We start from the raw sequence: 23,241 nt of genomic DNA, 5'->3' as shown, positions 1-23,241 counted from the left end.
AGAGCTCATTCTCTGAGCAAAATAAAATCAAATTAGAAATCAGCAACAAAATAACCCCCAAATTCCATGCATTTGAAAATCTTAAAACAGTTTTAAATATGTTGTCCAAATATTAAAGCACAATGAATATTTGAAAAAAAATTGGAGTTGAACGGCAATTTTTAAAATAGTATATATCAGAATTAGATACAGCTGATGTCATACTTCAGAAGAATTTGCAATCTTAAATTCACATATAGAGGGGGTGTGGGGATTGAAAATGAGTTAAGCATCCAACTCAAGAAGTCAGTATAAAAAGTAAACCCAAATAAAGTAAAAGTATATAACAGAGAAAAGAGACTAAACGGGTGGTATTAAGTGGGTATTTTAGACAGGATGGTGAGAAATAGCTTCTCTAAGGAGATGACATTTGGACAGAAACTCGCAAGAAGGAAAAATTTAAGATATTGATAACATATTTTTAATGATCAATTATATCCACATTTTGCTTTCTGCTCTGCCACAGAAGGGGACGGAATATTTTCCTGCCAGCCTGCAGTTCATAGCAGGTGCATGTATAGAGTGGAAAAATCATGCATCTCTTGGCTTATACATCCTCCCTAAGGGATAAAGGGATAGATGCTGTAAGTGTTAGGAGAATAGATCCCTCAAGGAAAGGATGATGACAGAGTATATGAAGGGATTTAATAGTCCTGAAAACTGGAGAAGCCCTCAGTTCTGTCACCCAGTTCACAGTGAGAATCAGCATCTGCATCTTGTGTCCCAGTCCATACAACACCTCATGAGAGGAGAGAAGGGTCATCCTGGCCTCCTCACAGCAAGTCAGACGGCCCTCACAGGTGCAACACCGCAGGCCACTAAAAGGCTTGTGCTTCCAGCTCAAAGGTAGCTTTTACTTATCCCCTTTGCCTTTCATACCCATTGATCATCCCATCCAGATTAGGTTGATTACTCACATTCTCCCAACAGATGATCCTCCCCCTACTCCTCACAGTCACATCATTGTCACCAACGCAGGTCATCCACCATCAGCCAGCCTTTTATACCCCCCAGTGCCATAGCTCCACTAATGGGCTCCAATATTTCATACCCTCCAGCCTTCAGAATATCCACCCAGGCACTCCCTATCACATCACTCTACTTTCTATTAATAGATAGTCATTTAACAATCTGATCATTTTCTTGTTTATATAGTTTTATGTCTCTTCCCTGCCTCTACCATGGTAATGTAACCTCCATGAGATTAGGGATGTTCTCAATCTTGTTAATTACCATAAGTTCAGGTCTCAGCAGTGCCTAGCAGACTGAGAACTTAATATTTTTGAATAGATGAATTGAGTAATGAACGAATTTCTCCCGATATGCCCAGGGAATCTTCTCTCCACATGAAGGTAAGAAGAAAGATCATTAGCACGAATGTCCATTCTATAGTATGATCCTGCCATTTTAGAGTGTGTAAGTGACTGCAGAGATAATGTTGTACAGCTTCCTCATGTCCATCTTTCACTGTCACATGAGAATTATGCGCCTGCTATGTTGGTCCCATGCCCAGATTCAAAGGATTATATATTACATCGATTTTAGCTGGGGCAAGATGCCAGCCAAGGACCGTTTGGGAAGAATTTCCCACAGTAGGCAGAAAGTGACACCTCAGATGCAAGCTTAAGCTGCTCTCAGAAGCAAGTGATGCTAAACAGTCTCCATCTGTGACTGTGCTGTGGGAGAGTACACCTGGGCATTCTGCAACATGACATCAGCAGCCAAAACGGCTTTTTATTTAAACTCCAACCCAGGCAAACCTAGGAAATCCACTCACACAGCAAGAAATTTCTTGGACCTTGTTAGTAGCTGACAGTTTGCAGCCTCTAATTACTCCCTGACTCCTTGAAGGGTTCTCAATTGGCATTTGCTTACTTCAAAGCTGCCAAAAAGTTCAACAATCAGCAACACTCAGGTCACTTTATTCACAGAGGTGAACTTTTGGTTTTTCAGCAAAGGTGTATGTAGAGCCAAAAAAATAAAATGGTAATTGAGAAAAGATGGCCATAGAATGGAAATGTTATCTTAACCAACAATTACCTAGTCAAATATTCAAACTATGGCAAAAAAAACTAATTCTAATACTTAATGAGTAATTTGGCAGAAATTGCTAAAGGCTGAATTTTAATAGGTAAAGCTATCAGAATTCCAACCAATCCAGCTTTTATTCAGCACCATAAGACCAGTCATACGAGGCTTAATGGTAATGCCTGACCTAGCTTTTCTATAACCTTACATTTTGCTTCTTCCAGAAAGAAGAACCTTCTGACTCTTCCAAGAAGAAATGTCCCTGATATTTGTTTTAATGGAAATTGACTCTTGCTACTTTTTATGAACTCATTTGTTTCCTCAACACATAAGCTCCTTAAATATGAGGATCATGTTTTGCTTTTCCATTATGTTCCTAGGGCTTAGCACATTTCCTGGAATAGAATGGGTGCTAAATAAGTGTATTTGTGTGAATGGATGGATGGACAAAAGGAATGGTAAATGAACCAGAGTAAGCATGATAGCAGTAAGAGGAAAAACCAAACTCTTTTCCCTCTACTCACACACCACTGAACAAAACACTTCTGATATCAGATCTGTGGAAGTATTTCCACGTACACCAACTAAGCAATTCTTCAGCAGACATCAATAGGTTGTCCTCTAATTTAATATGATTATGACACTACCCACTTAGAGATAGCATCAGATCCCACAGGTTATGGCCTCAATCCTACAAGGCTGCCTCCACTTCAGATGCCAGTCAGAAGCCCCAGGTTGTGACCTATGATGGGCTATAAATCCAGGATTCCCATAACCCTTTCCTGGATTAGTTTGCTAGAATGGTTGAGAACTCAGGGAAATACTTTATTCATACTTAGTTTATTAATAAAGAATATAATAAAACCACAGGTGAACAGCCAGATGAGGAGATACATAGGGCAAGATCTTGAATGGTCCTGAGTGTAGAAGTTTCTGTCCCCACTGAGTGAGGTGCAGCACCTTCCTGGAACTCAGAAGTGTTCACTAACCTGGAAGCTCTCTGAATAACATAGTTCAGGGATCTTTATAGTGGATTCACCACATGGGCATGAAGGGTTATCAACCATTTCCAGCCCTTCTCTCTTCTTCAGAGAATAGGGGTGGGGCTGAAATCTCCAAACTTATAGTAATGGCTTCGCCTTTCTGTTGAGAAGCTTCCGTCTAGGAGCGCACCAAGAGTCTCTGCATTAGAGCAAAAGATGTTCCCATAACCCAGGAAATTGTGAGCTCTGTGTCAGTAACCAGGGCAGAGATTAAATATTAGAACAGAAGATTCTTCTAGCGCCCTTACTGCTTAGGAAATTCTAAGGGTTTTAGGAGCTCTGTGCCAGGAACTGGGGACAGAGACCAAAATATATTTCCCATCATTTCATTGGCAGACACCTCAAGTACCTTGTATCACAAACCACCTCTGATTTTAGGACAGCTGTGGTATATAATATATGAAAGCTTAGATGAAACCACCTCCCCTCACCACACCTCAAATGTAATCTGTGTTTTTCTGCTTAGGGCCTCTCTGATACTGCAGGAGCCTATTCTTGGGTATAGTCCAGAAGTACAGGTATAGTCCAGAAGTACAGGGAGTTACTTTCTCAGGGAAATCCTTAGCCAAGGAGAGGCAAGGGCTAGTGGATGGATTCCCCAGCTTCCTGACTGTCTTCCAGGCAGACAAGTCTCAGGAGCATTCTGAGCATGTCTCATCAATCCCAGCAGAATTGAGCCCCTATTGTCTACAGCAAGGTCCTTGATACCACCACCTTAGGCTGGCTTTCACTCTTCTCATTCATGCATGCTACTTCTGGGATTATCTCCCAAACAAACTGCCTGCACCCAAATCCTTGTCTCAGGCTTTACTTCCATGGAAGCCCAAAGTGTCATAATATGAAACTCTCAAGTTGAGAAGAATGTCCAAGGACCTAAATGATGTAAGACATGACAGCCTCAGGAAATGTATATGAGAACATATTGTATCACATATTCCACAACTGAATAGAATAACAAAGGGGCAAGCACTGAACATAGTGCTAGACCATAGCAAATGCTAAAGCATTCCTTCTTTTTTGGTTAATTTCGATCCTTCCTGCATTGCTTCCTCTAGAGGCTGTGTGGGAACCCAATCAAAGACATTGGTCTCTAAAGCTACTCCCACCAACTTCATTCTTCTCAAAGGTCCCACACCAATAATCCTTTATAGGCATTAAGACACCTTCATAAAAATCCAATTGTATTCCTAAGAAGGAGCCATTGTTTTCCTGCCACCCAAAAAGGAAACTGAAGAGGCAGACAGAAGAAAGGCCAGAGTTTGGATAGAGTTCATAATTGCATAAATCAGTGTTCTTCAGAGAGACAGAATCATAGAATATAGGTATACAGATTGATATAGATACATGAGAGGGAGTTTATTAGGGGAATTGGCTGACATGATTCTGGTGGCTGAGAAGTCCCACAACAGGCCATCTGCAAGGTGGAAACCCTCAGGATGCAGACACTGTGGCTCAGTCCATGTCAGAAAGGCTCAGAACCAGGGAAGCTAGTAGTGAACTCTCAGTATAAGGCTGAAGGCTTGAGAGTTGAGGAAGGAGGCAGGACACTACATTGATTCAAGTCCCAGAGACCAAAGACCTAAGAAACTGGAGTTCTGATGTCCAAGGGCAGGAGAAGAGTGTCCCAGCCCCAGGATAGACAGAGGAAATTGCTTTTCCTCTGCCCTTTTTGTTGTCTTGGCTTCCAGCTGATTGAATGGTGCACACCCCCCAACCCCCCATCAAGGGAGATCTACCCCACTCAGTCCACTGACTCACAAATACAACTCCTCTGGAAACACCCTCACAGATACACTCAAATAATGCTTTACCAGCTCTCTAGACATGCATTAATCCAGTCAACTTGACACTAAAGTTAACCATCTCAATAGCAGAAAATACCTCTTAGGGCAGACGTGGGACCACTAAAGAAGAACAGAGGATGGAAACTATTTACTTCATTCTTTCACCCAGAAACAGCCTTACTACTGAATACACAGGCCTACGTTCTGAAGCTACAGTACTGTCTGGGCAGGGGAAATTCTCCTTACTGACAACATTAGGCTTATCAGGAAAGCTTTTCTGTGTGTCAGATCTCAGCTCCTCCTCCCCCACCACACACACACCTCCTTAAGCTGGAGAAGTTAATGAAGTTCACTCAACTCATAGGACTCTGGGAAAGCAACTGAGTGCATTGTGAAGTATTAGTCCAGCCAAGAGAGCTACCAATCCACATTTAGTGTCCCATATCATTTTCCAGTGAAGTTTCAGCTGTGTATATATTAAACCATTTTAGTCACACAGCTAATCAACTAGTTATATTTACGCTATTCATCCTACACCCAAAAGGAATTTAAATTAGCCATAACGTAAGAGGCCTAAATTCTATTTAATCAAGGATAAAAGCACACAAGACACATGAGAGAAAGACCCAGGCTAAGAAGACCTTTAATAATTGAACCAAAGACTTATGCTGTGAGTTTCCTGGTAGCCAAGGCAAAAAAGAGAAATAATGGATTAGATGACCTTCATTATCAAATTTTGAAATGCTTAATCTAGAATGAAAAACAGTTTTGTGTTCTGAACCATACAATAAGATTGTGTCTTCACATATTTATATTTCCTATGAAGGTATCCTTCATGTAGCCTTTTTATATCAACCCTCAAAAAGCCTTGGAGCATAAGTTTAATTATTGTTCCAAAGAGACATTCCAAAGTGATATGACAATTTAAAGAAAAATTATACTATTTGTTTTTTAAATGAAAATAGGTATAATCCCATGTTAATAAAATGTACAGATTATCCTTTTTTCAGAATAGAACCTAATCAGAATATGTAATGCTTACACTACACTTTAAAAAAAACTTCCAAGCATAAATTCCCTTTGTGAATGACTCCTCCCCACACAATGAGAAATTGATGAAATTATCAATAATTATACTATAAACTCCTTGACAACAGAGGTGGGTATCTAAACCAAATTAGACTAACAAGTCTTAAACTCCCACAATTTGAATTTTAAGCAGAAACACACAGAGCTGAAGGAAATCGTGGCTGAATCCTTTGGAAAATCGTACTAGACCCACAGAGACAGCTCCCATGCTCCTGCTGCGATCATTCTAGAAGCTTCCCTGTGTCGACACATCCCAGTGCCTAAGTGTTCACCCTTTCCAGCTCCATGAGTCACCTATATAAGATCCAGTTTTTAAATTCTCCCTTTTATTGGCTTCAGTTACTGAGTCAGTTTTCCTTTTTTATAAATAAAAATTGTTAACTGATAAAATTCTATTACTAGAAATCATGTTCCCATTCCAGTAAAAGTGTGGGAAACTCCCCTAGAGTAATACCCCTGGTATTTCTCCACTCTCACTCAATCCTCCTGATGGAGTAAACAATCGGCCTGATGATTCTGGGAGAAGGAACTGACATGCCCAATTCAGAGCTTCTGGGTTCCTCTCTCCTTCAGAGTCAATCTGCAGTAAGTATTGCTGAAGAGAGACCTAGGTTTGTCTTGGCTCTACCGTTGTTTTTAATCCCTTCAATTTGGTGTTACCAAGCACATGTGGCTTCCATGTGAGTTTAGTGTTCCTCTCCACTTTGTATCTACACAATAAATCTGGAGTCTTCTCTCTTCACATGTCTCCTGTGACCTGCTGTCTCTTTCTCCTACTCTCCCCTCCTCTCTATGTGTACGTGTGTGGGGTGCATGGGGCATGTGGCACATCTCATATGGTGTGTTGCGTGTGTGTTCTGACTTAGATGGGAGGGAATAGTGTTATTAGACACATCAAATTCCAAATAGAAAGCAGTGGCCATTTTTAATACGTGGAAAACTTGGGGAAATGAACTGAAAACTTCATAAATGAATAATGATGGACTGGGAGATACACATAATATGTTCACATACTGATTCTAAATTCAGTGTTTAGGGATCTAGGCAGAAAAAATATGACAAGTGGGAGATAAGCTTCAACTGCAGGTTAATTATACTTGTTTTGTGACTGTGAGCATGTCATGGTCACAATACCTCTCATTTTTTCTTCTGTTCTTGCTTATCAAAAGGAAGAGTGGTTATAAGAACTCAGACTTGATAGATGGTGTTCTCAGAATTGTAACTACGACTGGTAAAAGAACAAACACTGAGTTATGTTGGTTGTTGTAAGATCTGTGAATGGATTTTGATAAATTCTAGATGGCGTATCTTCTGTATAAGTGTCCCAGAAGGGTTTCTATTCTAAAAGTTAAGACTCTTAAGTGAGTAACTATATTTACATAGTGATCAAAAGAAGTAGTGATCAATAAAAGTTGCAATGACTGATGTTTGGTATAAAAAAAGGCAAATTTTACTCTAGTCTTGGTATTTAGATCTTCCACTTTTACAGACAGTACTAATTGATTAATATTATTGACTAAATGAATAAAATAAGAAACGATGTAACAAGTGCTATAGTCTAGTCTGTGCTGTCATTCTTTTGCCTTTGCAAAGATTAGTTCTTTGATTTAGAAAGTTAAATGTAGTTCCCAGGGTAGTCACATACGTACAAGTCTTATAAATTTGACTCTGCAAAGTTAGTATAGATACTGCAGTTTCTCCAGATTATATTTTAGTGATTAATCATGTAGCAATTTCACCAAAAGATATGAGATATCTTAGGGTTTTGGGTACAATGTGCAACAAATGAAAGATTTGGGGACAGAGTGACCTCAAGTCAAATCACGTAAGTGCCTTGAGACCTTGGTTTAATGAATTCTAAAATGTGTATCTTCTGTGCAAGATGCAAGATCTACCTTATTCCTGATGCGCATTACTGTCCCTTTAAAAAATGCCAACATAAAATCTGAAAAAAATAAATGGCCTTTTAGAAAACCTTAAAAAACTACAATCTTACTGTCTCTTCAACATAGAGTTAGAGAACCCTCGGCTTATCCAAGCATCCAGACTTAAAGTGAGCAAACATCACAGATCCTGCAAACATATTGTAGTCTTAGGAAAAAAAAAATCACAGCACGTGTGTAACTCCAATATCACATTTGCAATTCTCAACTACTTTTTTCAAACACCTTGTTTCTGTGAAAAGAAAAATCATTCCAAGTCAAGGAATTAGTGGTGAGTGAAACTGGCAACATTTGAATTCTTTACATGTCTATTCTTCACACTATATTTTAAACAAATTCTACTTAAAACAGGAACTAAATATATCTTAGACAGAATTTCTCTACAGTGGTGGCAAAAACAAATTGCAGCCCCACTACTGGCTCATCAATGTACTCAAAGTCCCCAGTAAGCATACCAGTTAAGTAATAACATTGGGCTTGCTATGTAAATGCAGCTTTAATACAAGTGCCATATTTTCATCAGCATCAAAGTCATCCCTAATAAGCATGCAAACTGCATAAAAACAGTGGGTCTGCCATGCAAACATTAACAGTGAAACCAACTCTAGCTCTTTCAATCAGATTGTTCTTCTAAGCCTGGATCCACTACCATTTATCATTTAATTCTCTAAATTTTCTAAGTAACCATATGTAAGTAAATATAAATAAATCTTGTCACCATAATCATAATGTAACAATAACTATATGTAAATATAAGAATCATAAAAATAACCATACTTGGCCAATGATATATTTTGTGGTATTATTTTTAGTGCTTTATTTTCTATTTGAACCTTTCAGAAAAGTCACTTTAATTTAAAAATTTTTTTTTGGCATGTGAGACAGGGTCTCAGTCTATCGCCCAGGCTGAAGCACAGTGCCATGCATGATCACGGCTCATGGCAGCTTTGCCTTCCAGGACTCAAGTGATTCTCCTACCTCAGCCTCCTGAGTAGCTGGCACTACAGGTGTGTGCCACCACATCCAGCTAATTTTTGTATATTTAGCAGAGATGGGATTTCTGCCCTGTTGCCCAGGCTAGTCTTGAACTCCAGGGCTTACTTAAGTGATCCACCTGCCTCAGCTTCCCAAAGTACTGGGATTACAGGCAATTAAAATAGTTCAAAAATTATATTGTCAAAATAACAATTTAATAGCAACAGATTTGATGTAGGATTCAAACCAATTTTGTCAAGTGGACTTTCCAGTCAGTTAAATATACATTCTGATCTATTCCAAGATGCATATTTTTGCAACTTCAGCATTGGTTTTTCTACTTCAGCAAAGACATAAAAAATATACTGAAGATTTTCATCTATGTTGGATGCTTTGCCAATCTCCAACATCCAGTGAGAATTAAACTTTGCTTCTCTATTCCAATTTACTAATGAGGAGTCCGAAGTTCAGAGTTGTTTAATAGCTTGTTTGAGATCAAAGTGACAAAGGCAGAACACAGAGAAACTTGAAAATCATGTAGCAGTTGCTGCTGCAGACACAGCAAGTGTCAAGGAATGATTCTGTTAAATCTCTCTCTCTCTCTCTCTCACACACACACACACACACACACACCCCTCATTGGAATGGGTGAATCATAAGATGTTGTGATAAGCAGGTAGTATGCCTTATTAGAAAGTGCTCTAGTAGTGGACTAGAAAAGTTCCTTTGAAACCAGAGGTTATTAAAACTAACAAGAAATAGGATCATTGTCCAAATGGAGAGAAGCAGCGGGGTAGACAAGAGATGGATAACTTTAACAACTATAACTTTCGGTAGAAAGTGGTAGTGCCTTTGGCTAAATAGAAGTCATTGTGTAGACAACAGAAATGGGAGTTAAGGAGCCATGTCTTGCCAGATGGTTGTTTAGTCCCTGCCTGCCCACAAGTTTAACATAGTCATTAGGGAAGGAAAGAAGTGAAAATAATCTTTCTCTATATTCTTAGTAATGTACATTTAGCACAACTCTTAATACAGAGGCTAAAGTGATAAATGAGTTTGACAAACAAAAATAAGCTTAGTTACCTATATAATTGTCTCAAAGAATACCTTCTCCAAGAGTCAAACTTCATTCATAATCAAGGACAACAGCTGTGCTCCGTGGTCACCTCTCTTCAAGACCAAAGAATGCGAAGGGTGCTGTGAGCAGTATTTGTGAACAAGAGTCAGGAACTCCTTCCAGGTCACATACTTTCTTGGCCAAAGCCAATGCCAACAGAGAGCGAAAGAACTGCCACAGGAAAGTGACGCTTATGTCCTGTTTCTGCCTGCTTTGTCAGTCTCCCCACTTGAGAGAAATTAATTACACTATCTAGAAAAATGAAAGTACATAAGTGAGAGCCCCGAGGACAAGATTAAATGAAGCAAAGGCTTCTTAGGGACCTTGGAGGTGATGAAGGGTGGATAAACTGCAAAATTCTCATTCCTCAAGGCTGAAACATTAAAAGGAACACACACACATACACAGACACACGCGCGTGCGCGCGCGCGCGCACACACACACACACACACCCATTGATACTAAGAGCACTGCAATCCTACAGCTGCTGCAACCAGGCTGCATCTTAGAGGTTAATATTCCTCAGCCTCTTCAGCCTGCCCATCTCTTTTCACCCAGGAGTTTAATTTTAGCTCCATATTAATTATACATTACAATTACACATAGATATGGGCATACACACACATACTGTAATGATGTCATCGCTATGGTGGACGCACTGCGGAACTTATTCAGGTCACCTCGGACCCTGTGGGATACAATGTTGTTTACTGTCTCAGACTCAATTTACACTAGAGATGGCTGCCCAGAGTCAAGCTCCCTTCAAAGTAGAAACTCCAAGGCCTTCCACAGGGAATAGATTAGAGATTTGTGTCAGATGCCATGTGTTGACAAAAAAAAGAAAAAAAATGTATATATCGTGACAAATATTAAAATTTTCCCACACTACATTGTAGGCAAGAGTGGCTTGACATGCTTGGAGAATCATGTATGTAGCAATGTCTTACGAAGGCAATCTGTTTCAGAAACATGGTTTTTAGGCTACACAGGAAATGGATGTTGAAGGCTTTTCCTGTCGTCGCTGCAGTTTTGATGATTGCAAGATGGGCTGGGGAACAAAGGCTCAGCAGAAATATCTCTGCACTTCCCTCAAGCCCAGCTGCTTGCCCTTGACATCTTGAAACTGGCACTTCAATGAGCTCTCAGCCTCTGAAAGCAATGCATGCAATGTAAGACCAGAAGCATCTATTTATTAAGCTTGGTCACTAAATTAATCTCTCCCTCTGGCCAGCTATGAAGTAGAGTTAATGAGGATGAAGCAGAGGCTGAGCTGGGACATATTTAGCCACAGGCTGCACCTCAAGGCCTCATTCCCTGGCCAAAAAAAAAGAAAAAAATCAGGACAGCTCCCTCCTGCCATCAAAAGGGCATGAAGCAGACCTACGGGCAGAGAATTCAGGCAGCTCTTACTCACTCCACCCCCACCCTCTTTATCTATTACTGAAAGCCTGGCAGCGAGATTGCTCCAACACAAAGCTTGCCTCCCAGGACTGCAGCCTTTTCACAGCAGTTGCACTTCTTCATTTGTAAGTCGATCGCATATTTATTGAGCCCTTCCCAGTGTCTGAGCACTGTGCCATGCACTGAAAATATAGCAGTAAACAAAGCAAAGTTCCTTTTCTCAGAGACTTTACAGTGAATTGGGGTTAAACAGGCAAGGACCCAAGCAAATACACAGTTTCAGGCCATGATAAATGCCACGATAGCAGCTGTGGCATGGTTTAATAACAACCCCAAAGGGGTGGTCAGGGAAAGCTTCTCTGAGGAAGTGTCACTTCAGCTGAGCCCTGCCAAGCCTCAGCACCAGAAACACCGCCTCCCAAAGAACATGAAAGAAGAAATGTCCAGAGAGTTCGATAAATCCCTGCTTTGATAAATGCTCTTGTGTCTTATCTCCCCAATATCTTAAGGTGAGGTATTTATTATTGAGGACACAGCTGTGGAATGGATTCAACTTGTTTGGGCACCAAAACCCCAGAGAGGTCACATGATATAATGCAAAGAGAGAGATCCAAATTCCCAGCACCCCAGTGGCTAGGTCATGTTGAGTATATTATTTAACTTCTGTAAGCCTCAGTTTTCTCACTGGGAAAAAGTAGGTTGATGTAGGTATGAAGTTGCAGAGCATATGAAAATTACCTGGCATGATTCTGGGCTCACAGTAGATACTCAATGAGTGTTAATCAAAGCCATAACAACTGTGTGTGTGCATCAGGTATGAAATTATTTGCAAACCTCTAAAAATTTACCTAAAATTTAACTCTGCCAATGAAATAGATGCTATTGTTATCATCATCTTAAAGATGAGCAAACAGAAGCTGAGAGGCCCTAAGTAAATTGCTCCATAAAGTTGGTAAGAGAGCTGGTACTCAATCCAGATTTGGCTCCAAAGCCAAGCAATTAACTCACTCCACTAGCACAACATGCGTATGCGGGGAGTTCCTGAATCCAAACCAATTTCCACCACCTCAGGAGAAATCAGAAGCCATGTACCTTAATATAACATTGCCATCTTACATTCCTTACAGAGGATCACAAAGGAAAAGGAGTGCCATTCCATTTTAACCTTTTCTTTCTGTTTGATTTTCTCTCAACTAAAATGGCACAATCTGAAAGATCTTTTGCTTAACTCTATTTATTAAGAAAAAATAGACTGGAGTGAGCATAGCTTGGCTGGGATTCCTATTACTCTGTGCAGTACGTGGGTTATCACACACAAACACACTGTGACAGATTAGTTCCGGTGATAGAAATGGCCCGTGAGCAGCATACCACTTTGTCACTTATCACCAAAGAAAAGCTGTCTCCATAAAGATGATGTCTCCAAAGTGATGATGCACTTTGTCTCACAAATCAGCAAAGTGCAAAATAGCATAAGCTCAAAAAGACTGTCCATTAAAAAAAAAATCCTTCCATTATATATTCTATTTATAGGGAATTAGAATGTATAAGGAATATTACATATGTTTATATGTAAATTATAGATAAGCAAAAGGGAAGATAAATCAATAATTATTTTAATAATAGCTGTGACATCTATATTCTAGGAGAGTTGCAGGAATAGAAAAAAAAAAGTACATGAAGAAGCATTTTGAGAATTATGGCTGGGTACAGTGGCTCATGCCTGTAATCCCGGAACTTTGGGAGGCCAGGGAGGGCAGATTATTTGAGTTCAAGGCCAGCCTAGGCAACATACAGAGACCCAATCTCTACAAACATTTTTGAAAATTAGCCGGGTGCCATGGGGTATGCCTGTGATCTCAGTTACTCAGGAGGCCGAAATGGGAGGATTGCTTCAGCCCAGGAGGTCAAAGATGCAGTGAGCCATGATCACACACTGCACTCCAGCTTGGGTGACAGAGGGAGACCCTGTGTCAATAAATAAGAAAATTATTTTTCATTCATTTATACCACAAAAATTTATTAAGTGCATATTACATGCCTGGCACTATTCTAGGCACTGGGGATGCAGCAATAAACAAACAAAAAATACGTAACATCAAAACAGTAAATACCTTACCATCATGAAACCGGACACCCTTTTAATGCAAATATTGAATATGAAACAAATATTTGTCATTTTTGTTTTCTTAGTTTTGGGATTTCACTCCTATTTAAATGACCCTACGCTCGTTTAATTAGTTACTTGGCCTTACCCATTCACCAATTTCCTGAGTTGATTTTTATAAGAGAAGGGGGACATAAAAAGGAATATGTAAGGTGAAGGCACTAGGAGTCTGTGCCAGGTGAGGTTGTGGAATAGGAAGAGGAAGGAAGAGAATGGTGTCTCTCACAATTTTGTCTACCAAAACAGTGGCATCACAAAAGAAATTTCACTATTAATACAGTCTAAGTAAACCACCTGCTACTGCTTTCAAAAAAAAAATCACTTAACACATTTCAAAGTCAGATAGAAACAATGTGTCTGGTCTGAATTACTATTCCTTCCATTAGCATGGATAATCAAGAGTTTACTGTGTGTGTTCAATCAAAGCTAGCCTCAAGCGAGTCCTAAAATATAGCAATTACATGGTTTTCTCCCACCCCTGCCTTGCACAATGGATCCTGAAGGAGAAGAAAGCTTCAAACAGGCTGAAGCATAATTCTTAGTGCGTGGGTAAATCTGAAAAAGTACAGCATTTTAAAACAGGAGAAAGGAGCAGGGGTGTGTCCTACCCTAAAACATCAAGAATAATCCCTTTTTAGAGGAAAGAAGATGAGGCCAGAGTGACAAAATGAGATCTAATTGGTTACTCTTTACTTCTAAAAGAAGATCCCAGGGGATTGAGACCATAGGCCAATCCAAAACAGTACTTAGCCAAAGCAGGCTACTGAAAGCTACTTACTAATAAAAAGAGAAATGAGAGAGAGAAAAAAAGAGAGAGAGAGAGAGAAAGACAGACAGAAAGAGAGGGGGCGATTGTCAGATCTCTGTGAGAAGGAATGGCACCATTATGCTTGCATTTTCAGAAGTGGCTCTCCTCTTATCCTAGTTTCAAAAGAAGCCCCCTCTATTCACCTTCTCATTAAAAACAGCCTCTCTAGAAAAAAATGCTGAGACCACACAAAGCAGGACATTCATCACTAGGGCAACCCGTGTACTCAATGAAAGCTGGAGAGCACAAAGGGCTCGCTTAAGGCTTTGCAGGGAAGCTGGTTCTCTCTGCCTCTCAAACCATATTTCAGATTTAATGGTAGACTCAGGTGTGAGACAAGTTCTATTTTTTGTTTGTTTCTCCTAGGGGTACTTATGAATAATGAAATCATCCTTTTAACTTTACTTTTTAAAGCAAGTAACTTCTTGGGTGGCATTAAGCACCATTTTTTTATTTACTAAGACATCACCAGCTACATCCCATCCCATTTGTAACATCTAAATTCAATGTGTATAATTGTCTCCCAGGATGGCCTAGATATTAAATCTGCAAGGACAAGTCACATATACCTCTTCCCAGCTTTGCCCCTACCTACCTCTTCCTCCCACTGCCTTTCACCCATCCTCCCTGTTAAAGACTTCCCCAAACCCAGCCCCCTACCCCCCCACACACACAAACACACACACATTGCCTTAGGGCCAGCAGCAGCCTACCTAGCAATAGTACAAATATAATGTGTGAAATGACACCAGAATCTGACTATAGCACTATTCACACATATAATGAAATTTGCTGCAAGTCATTATCTTGTATAGTCTTTTCAAGGGCTTTGAGAGATTAAAATTCTCAAATACAAATCTCCATTCAGAAGAGGCAAGGGGCAGACAGTCTTGCAGCAAAGCCATCACACACTCACTTGCAGTTTGTGTGCATCCCTGATCAGCCCTGCTTTCCTCCTGGGCATACTTACAGATCTTTCTTTTCCTAGAGATGGAATAAAATCACTACATTTGGCCAGAATAATAATTTTGTACCTCAGCTTTATTTTAATTTGCTGTTGACAAAGCTTCTTTCTCAGTCACTTTTCAGAGAAATAACATCTCCTGAGAAATCATCTTTAGCATATTAGAATCTCAAGCAGAAGTTCCATTGTGGACACCTGGGGCAATTTTCTCAGATATAGGACAGACTTCAGCTGGAGTGTGAAATTGGATCTTTTTTTTTCTTTTTTGAGTATTCCGAAGAATGGAGTCAATTGGTTTTGTACTTTTGTTTCATAAACTATTCTTTCATTTTGTTTTAAATATACTCAAAGCACCTAAAGGAGAATCTTAGAATTAATAATACTTTTTTTTTTTTTTTTTTTTTTTTTTTGTTATCAAGTTCTGAGTCAGGTACCAGGGAGTTCAAGGTTAGTAACACATAAATTCTGCTCCTGTGATGTTTTCTCTTCAGTGAAAATAAATAGGACAGAGTATCATTTTGAAAATGTTCAGCATTTCAGAATAGGTAATGCCTTGTGGGTATCCACCTAAAAAGGGGTTCTTTGAGGTCATCAATTTTCATGAGTCTAAAGGGGTCCTGCGATCAAAATGTTTGAAAACCACTGTTTTAGCAGATTGAGAAGAAAGCAAACAAAGAGGTAAGGTAAGGTGCTGAAGATGAGGAGATGCTGGAAGCAGGGGAAGAGTAGGAGATTGGAGAAATGTGGGGAATATTTGAGTTAGTTCCTAAGGGGAATGTGAGGGATATGACAACTGAGAACAGGCAGAACTGCGAGGTAGCATCAAGAGCCCTGCTAACTCAAGCTGAAGACCGTCAGTTTACAATGAACAAAATCACTGGATTAAGCATTTTATTGACTTTATTATGAAATATAATATACATATTAAAATGTATATACTTACATATTTATGATTAATAGGCATAAAACAACCCCATTCAAAAGGAGGCAAAGGACATAAACACTTTTCAAAAGAAGACATATATGCAGCCAATGGGAAAAAATTCTCAACATCACTAATGAGAGAAATGCAAATCAAAACCACAATGAGATACTATCTCACACCAGTGAAAACAACTATTACTAAAAAGTCAAAAAATAACAGATGCTGGTGAGGCTACAGAGAAAAGGGAATGCTTATACACTGCTGTTTGGAGTGTAAATTAGTTCAGCCACTGTGGAAAGTGGTTTGGAGATTTCTCAAAGAACTTAGAACTACCATTTGACTCAGAAATCCTATTACTGAGTATATACACAAAGTAATATAGATCATTCTACCATAAAAACACATACAGGCTTATGTTCATCACAGCATTATTCACAATAGCAAAGACATGGAATCAACTAAATGTCCATTAACAGTAGACTGAATAAAGAAAAATGTGGTACATATATACCATAGAATACTACGCAACCATAAAAAAGAATGAGATCATGTTCTTTGCAGCAACATGGATGGAGGTGGGGGCCTTTATCCTAAGCAAACTAACAAAGATACAGAAAACCAAACAACACATGTTCTTACTTGTAAGTGGGAGCTAAACATTGAGTACACATAAACACAAAGAAGGGAAAAACAGACACCGGGGCCTACTTGAGGATGGAGGCTGGGAGGTGGGTGAGGATCAAAAAACTACCTATTGGGTACTATGCTTATTACCAGTGTGACAAAATAATATGTACACCAAACACCCACAACAAGCAATTTATAAAGCAAACCTGGCATGTACCCCCTGAAACCAAAACAAAAGTTATAACAACTATAAATATGTATATTTTAAAGTTTATCAATACATTTACACTCATGCCAGATAATAAAGGACCATAGAATGCTTTCACTGAGTTTTCTCATTTAACATATTATTATCATGTATTTTTATGCTATGCTTTAACTCTACATTACTACCCACAGTAAGTGTTCATTTATATTTACCCTGTATTTATTACTTTCTTTATTCTGTTTTCATTTTACGTTTTTCATTTGGGCTCACCCTTTCCTAGTGTGAATTTCTTTTAGTGATTGTATGCTAGGGGTAAATGTGCCCTATTTTTATTTGTCTAAAAATGATCTTATTTCATCTTTATTTTTTTACAGATTTTTCTTTGGGTATAGAGCTTTAACTTGGCAGGGTTTCTTTCCCCCTCAAATATTTGGTAATATCATTGTAATGACTTCTGGTTTTCATGGCTGATGATAGAAGTCAGCAATCAGGCTAACTATTGCTCCTTTGAAAGTACTGACATGAATCTCTAGCCACCTTGAAATGATTCTCTTTGGTGTTCTGAGGTTTTGTTGTAAAATATCCAGGTATGACATTCATATTTAATCTACTTGGGTTTTGCATCTGATTGATTTTTGAATAATTGGGTTAGTATATTTCAGTTGTGTAAAATTCTCAATCATTTCTTCAAAAATTGCCTTTGTCCTCATTTTCCCTCTCCTTATACCTTCTTCCATGAATTTTAACCTCTCCTTTTGTACCTTTCTCCTTTTTGTCTCCCCATTATTTATTCTATGTATTTTCTTTCCTTTTCATCTATATTTCCATTCATTTTCCCTCTACTTATAGATCCAGACATTGGGTTCAATTTGGGCTACCTTTTTTTCATATCTAGAAATATTACTGGGCTCTTTTTTATGTCTAGTAGGTCAAGTTTTAGAGTTGTTGTGTTTGCTACTTATTTCTTCAAATAGAGTAAGCATAGATGTTTACAAATTTATGCCCAATTATTTCAATATGTTAAGTCTTTGTAGACCAATTTTTTCTGTTAGTCCTAATGTTTTCTACTTATAATTTTCTATTGCCTTATGTACTTGCTTTTATTTTTGACAATATAATTTTCACTTGTCCAGAAAAATATTTGTGGGGATTCCCTGAGGTCTAGGTCTAGACTACAGTTACCTTCCTCCAAAGAGAATGTGAATTTTCTTCTGTCTGGAAACGAAGGGCAATGCCAGGTTAGAACCACCCTAAAACAAATTCATGGCTTGAGGTTTCCCTGGACCACCCAAAATATATGAACTCAGTCTGAAAATCTGCACAAAATTTAGCCTGTGTCCAAAACTTTCAAAGAGTTAATTTTTCCCTTCCTTTATTTCTTCTTCTCCACTGTATAGTTCCAAAGCAACCTTTCCAGCAGTTTCGGATTCCCCTTTTCCTTGAAAGCCTAGTCCTTTGAGGTTATGGCTTAATATGGGGTCAGTCTTGAACGCAGCAAAGCAGCTGTAGCCAGACTGCCTCTCTCTAGATTACTCCTCTCTGGACAGGGCATCTCTGAAAAGAAAGGCAGCAGCCCCAGTCCGGGGATTATAGATAAAACTCCCATCTCTCTGGGACAGAGCACCTGGGGGAAGCGGCGGCTGTGGGTACAGCTTCAGCAGACTTAAATGTTCCTGACTGCCCGCTCTGAAGAGAGCAGATCTCCCAGAACAGTGCTCAAGCTCTGCTAAGGGACAGACTGCTTCCTCAAGTGGGTCCCTGACTGCCATGCCTCCTGACTGGGAGACATCTCCCAGCAGGGGTTGACAGACACCTCATACAGGCAGGTGCCTCCCTGAGATGAAGCTTCCAGAGGAAGGAGCAGGCAGCAATCTTTGCTGTTCTGCAGCCTCTACTAGTGATACCCAGAGAAACAGGGTCTGGAGTGGACCTCCAGCAAACTCCAGCAGACCTGCAGAAGAGGGCCCTGACTGTTAGAAGGAAAACTAACAAACAGAAAGCAATAACATCAACATCAACATGAAAGGATGCCCACACAAAAACCCCAATCAAAGGTCATCAGCATCAAAGAACAAAGGTAGATAAATCCATGAAGATGAGGAAAAACCAGCACAAAAATGCTGAAAATTCCAAAAACCAGAATGTCTCTTCTCCTTCAAAGGATCACAATTCCTCACCAGCAAGGGAACAAATCTGGTTGGAGAATGAGTTTGATAGAAGTAGGCTTTAGAAGGTGGGTAATAACAAACTCCTCTGAGCTAAAGGAGCATGTTCTAACCCAATGCAAGGAAGCTAAGGACCTTGATAAAAGGTTTTAGGAACTGCTAACTAGCATAACCAGTTTAGAGAAGAATATAAATGACCTGATAGATCTGAAAAACACAGCACAAGAACTTTGTGAAGCATACACAAGAATCAATAGCTGAATCTATCAAGCAGAAGAAAGGATATCAGAGATTGAAGATCAACTTAATGAAATAAAACATGAAGACAAGATTAGAGAAAAAAGAATGAAAAGGAACCAACAAAGCCTCCAAGAAATATGGGACTACGTGAAAAGACCAAACCTACTATTGATTGGTGTACTTGAAAGTGACAGGGAGGATGGAACCAAGTTGGAAAACACACTTAAGGATATTATCCAGGAGAACTTCCCCAATCTAGCAAGACAGGCCAACATTAAAATTCAGGAAATACAGAGAACACTACTCAGATACTCCTTGAGAACAGCAACCCCAAGAAACATAATTGTCAGATTCACAAAGGTTGAAATAAAGGAAAACCTGTTAAGGGCAGCCAGAAAGGTCAGGTTACCCACAAAGGGAAGCCCATCAAACTAACAGCAGATCTTGCTGCAGAATCTTTATAAGCCAGAAAAAAGAGTGGGGACCAATATTCAACATTCTTAAAGAATTTTCAACCCAGAATTTCATATCCAGCCAAACTAAACTTCATAAGCAAAGGAGAAATAAAATACTTTACAGACAAGCAAATGCTGAGAGATTCTGTCAACACTAGGCCTGCCTTGCAAGAGCTCCTAAAGGAAGCACTAAATATGGAAAGGAAAAACTGATACCAGCCACTGAAAAATACATGCCAAAATATAAAGACCAACAGCACTATGAGGAAACTTTATCAACTAATGTGCAAGATAACCAGCTAGCATCATGATGACAGGATCAAACGTACACATAACAATATTAACCTTAAATGTAAATGGGCTAAATGCCCCAATTAAAAGACACAGACTGGCACATTAGATAAAGAGTCAGGACCCATCAGTGTGCTGTATTCAGGAGACCCATCTCATGTGCAAACACACATAGGCTCAAAATAAAAGGAACGGAGGAATACTTATCAAGCAAATGGGAAGCAAAAAAAAAAAAAAAAAAAAAAAGCAGGGGTTGCAATCCTAGTCTCTGATAATACACACTTTAAACCAACAAAGATCAAAAAATACCAAGAAGGGCATTACATAATGGTAAAGGAATCAATGTAACAAGAAGAGCTATCTTAAATATATATGTACCCAATACAGGAGCACCCAGATTCATAAAGCAAGTTCTTAGAGACCTACAAAGAGACTTAGACTCCCACAAAATGATAGTGGGAGACTTTAACACCACACTGTCAATATTAATCAAATCAAGGAGACAAAATATTAACAAGGATATTCAAGACTTGAACTCAGCTCTGGACCAAGCAGACCTAATAAACATCTACAGAACTCTCCACCTCAGAAATCAACAGAACATACATTCTCAGCACCACATAGCACTTACTCTAAAACTGACAATATAATTGAAAGTGGAACACTCCTCAGCAAATGCAAAAGAATGGAAATAATAACAGTCTCTCGCACCACAGTGCAATCATTTAGAACTCAGAATTAAGAAACTGGCTGAAAACTGCACAACTACACGGAAACTGAATAACCTACTTCTGAATGACTACTGGGTAAATAACAAAATTAGGGCAGAAATAAAGTTCTTTGAAACCAATGAGAACAAAGACACAACGTACCAGAATCTCTGGGACACAGCTAAAGCAATGTTTAGAGGGAAATTTATAGCACTAAATGCCCACATCAGAAATTGGGAAAGATCTAAAATTGACACCCTAACATCACAATTAAAAGAACTAGAGAAGTGAGAGCAAGCAAATTCAAAAGTTAGCAGAAGACAAGAAATAACTAAGGTCAGAGCAGAACTGAAAGAGACAGACAATGAAACCCTTCAAAACACAAACAAAAAAATCCATGAATCCAAGATCTGGTTTTTTGAAAAAGTAAACAAAATAGACCACTAACCAGATTAATGAAGAAAAGAGAGAAGAATCAAATAGACACATTAAAATATGGTAAAGGTGGCTCGGTCCTGTAATCCCAGCACTTTGGGAGGCCTAGGCGGGCGGATCACAAGGTCAGGAGTTCAAGACCAGCCTGACCAACATGGTGAAACTCCATCTCTATTAAAAATACAAAAATTAGCCAGGTATGGTAATGCATGCCTATAATCCCAGCTACTCAGGAGGCTGAGGCAGGAGAATTGCTTGAAACTGGGAGGCAGAGGTTGTATTGAGCTGAGATTACACTCCAGCCTGGGCAACAGAGCAATACTCCATCTCAAAAAAATTAAAAAATTTAAAAAATAAATAAATAAAACAAAGGGGATATCACCACAGATCCCACAGAAATACAAACTACCATCAGAGAATACTATTAACACCTCTATGCAAATAAACTAGAAAATCTAGAAGAAATGGATAAATTCCTGGATACATACAACCTCTCAAGACCAAACCAGGAAGAAGTCGAATCCATGAATAGACCAACATCAACTTCTGAAATTGAGGCAGTAATTAATAGCTAGCCTACCAACCCAAAAAGCCCAGGACCAGACTGATTCACAGCCAATTTCTACCAGAGGTACAAAGAGGAGCTGGTACCCTTCCTTCTGAAACTATTTCAAACTATAGAAAAAGAGGGAATCCTCCCTAACTCATTTTATGAGGCCAGCATCATCCCGATACCAAAACCTGGCAGAGACAACAACAACAAAAAAAAAAAAAAAAAAGAAAAAGAAAAAGGAAAATTTCAGGCCAATTGATGAATATCAATCTAAAAATTCTCAATAAAATACTGGCAAACCAAATCCAGCAGCACATCAAAAACTTATCCACCATGATCAAATTTGCTTCATCCTTGCCATGCAAGGCTGGTTCAACATACACAAATCAATAAACATAATCCATCCCATAAACAGAACCAAAGACAAAAACCACATAATTATCTCAATAGATGCAGAAAAGGTCTTTGATAAAATTCAACACCCCTTCATGCTAAAAACACTCAATAAACTCGGTATTGATGGAACATCTCTCAAAATAATGAGAGCTACTTATGACAAACCCACAGCCAATATCATACTGAATGGGAAAAAGCTGGAATCATTCCCTTTGAAAACTGGAACAAGACAAGGATGTCCTCTTTCACCACTCCTATTCAACGTAGTATTAGAAGTTCTTGCCAGGGCAATCAGGCAAAAGAAAGAAATAAAGGGTATTCAAATTGGAAAAGAGGAAGTCAAATTGTCTGTTTGTAGATGACATAATTGTATATTTAGAAAACCCCATAATCTCAGCCCAAAATATCCTTAAGCTGATAAGTAACTTCAGCAAAGTCTCAGGATACAAAAGTCAATGTGCAAAAATCACAAGCATTCCTATATACCAAAAACAGACAAACAGAGCCAAATCATGAGTGAACTCCCATTCACAATTGCTACAAAGAGAATAAAATAACAATACAACTTACAAGGGGTGTGAAATACCTCTTCAAGGAGAACTACACACCACTGCTCAAGGAAATAAGAGAGGACACAGACAAATGGAAAAACCTTCCACGTTCATGGATAGGAAGAATCAATATCATGAAAATGGCCATACTGCCAAAAGTGATTTATAGATCCAATGCTATTCCCATCAAGTTACCATTGCCTTTCTTCACAGAATTGGAAAAAAACTACTTTAAATTTCAGATGGAACAAAAAAAGAGCCTGTATAGCCAAGACAATCCTAAGCAAAAAGAACAAAGCCGGAGACATCAAGCTACCTGACTTCAGA

Source organism: Macaca fascicularis, chromosome 6 (assembly GCF_037993035.2).
Source record: "Macaca fascicularis isolate 582-1 chromosome 6, T2T-MFA8v1.1".
NCBI classification, from domain to species: Eukaryota; Metazoa; Chordata; class Mammalia; order Primates; family Cercopithecidae; genus Macaca; species Macaca fascicularis.
Note: the sequence above shows the minus strand (reverse complement) of the source record.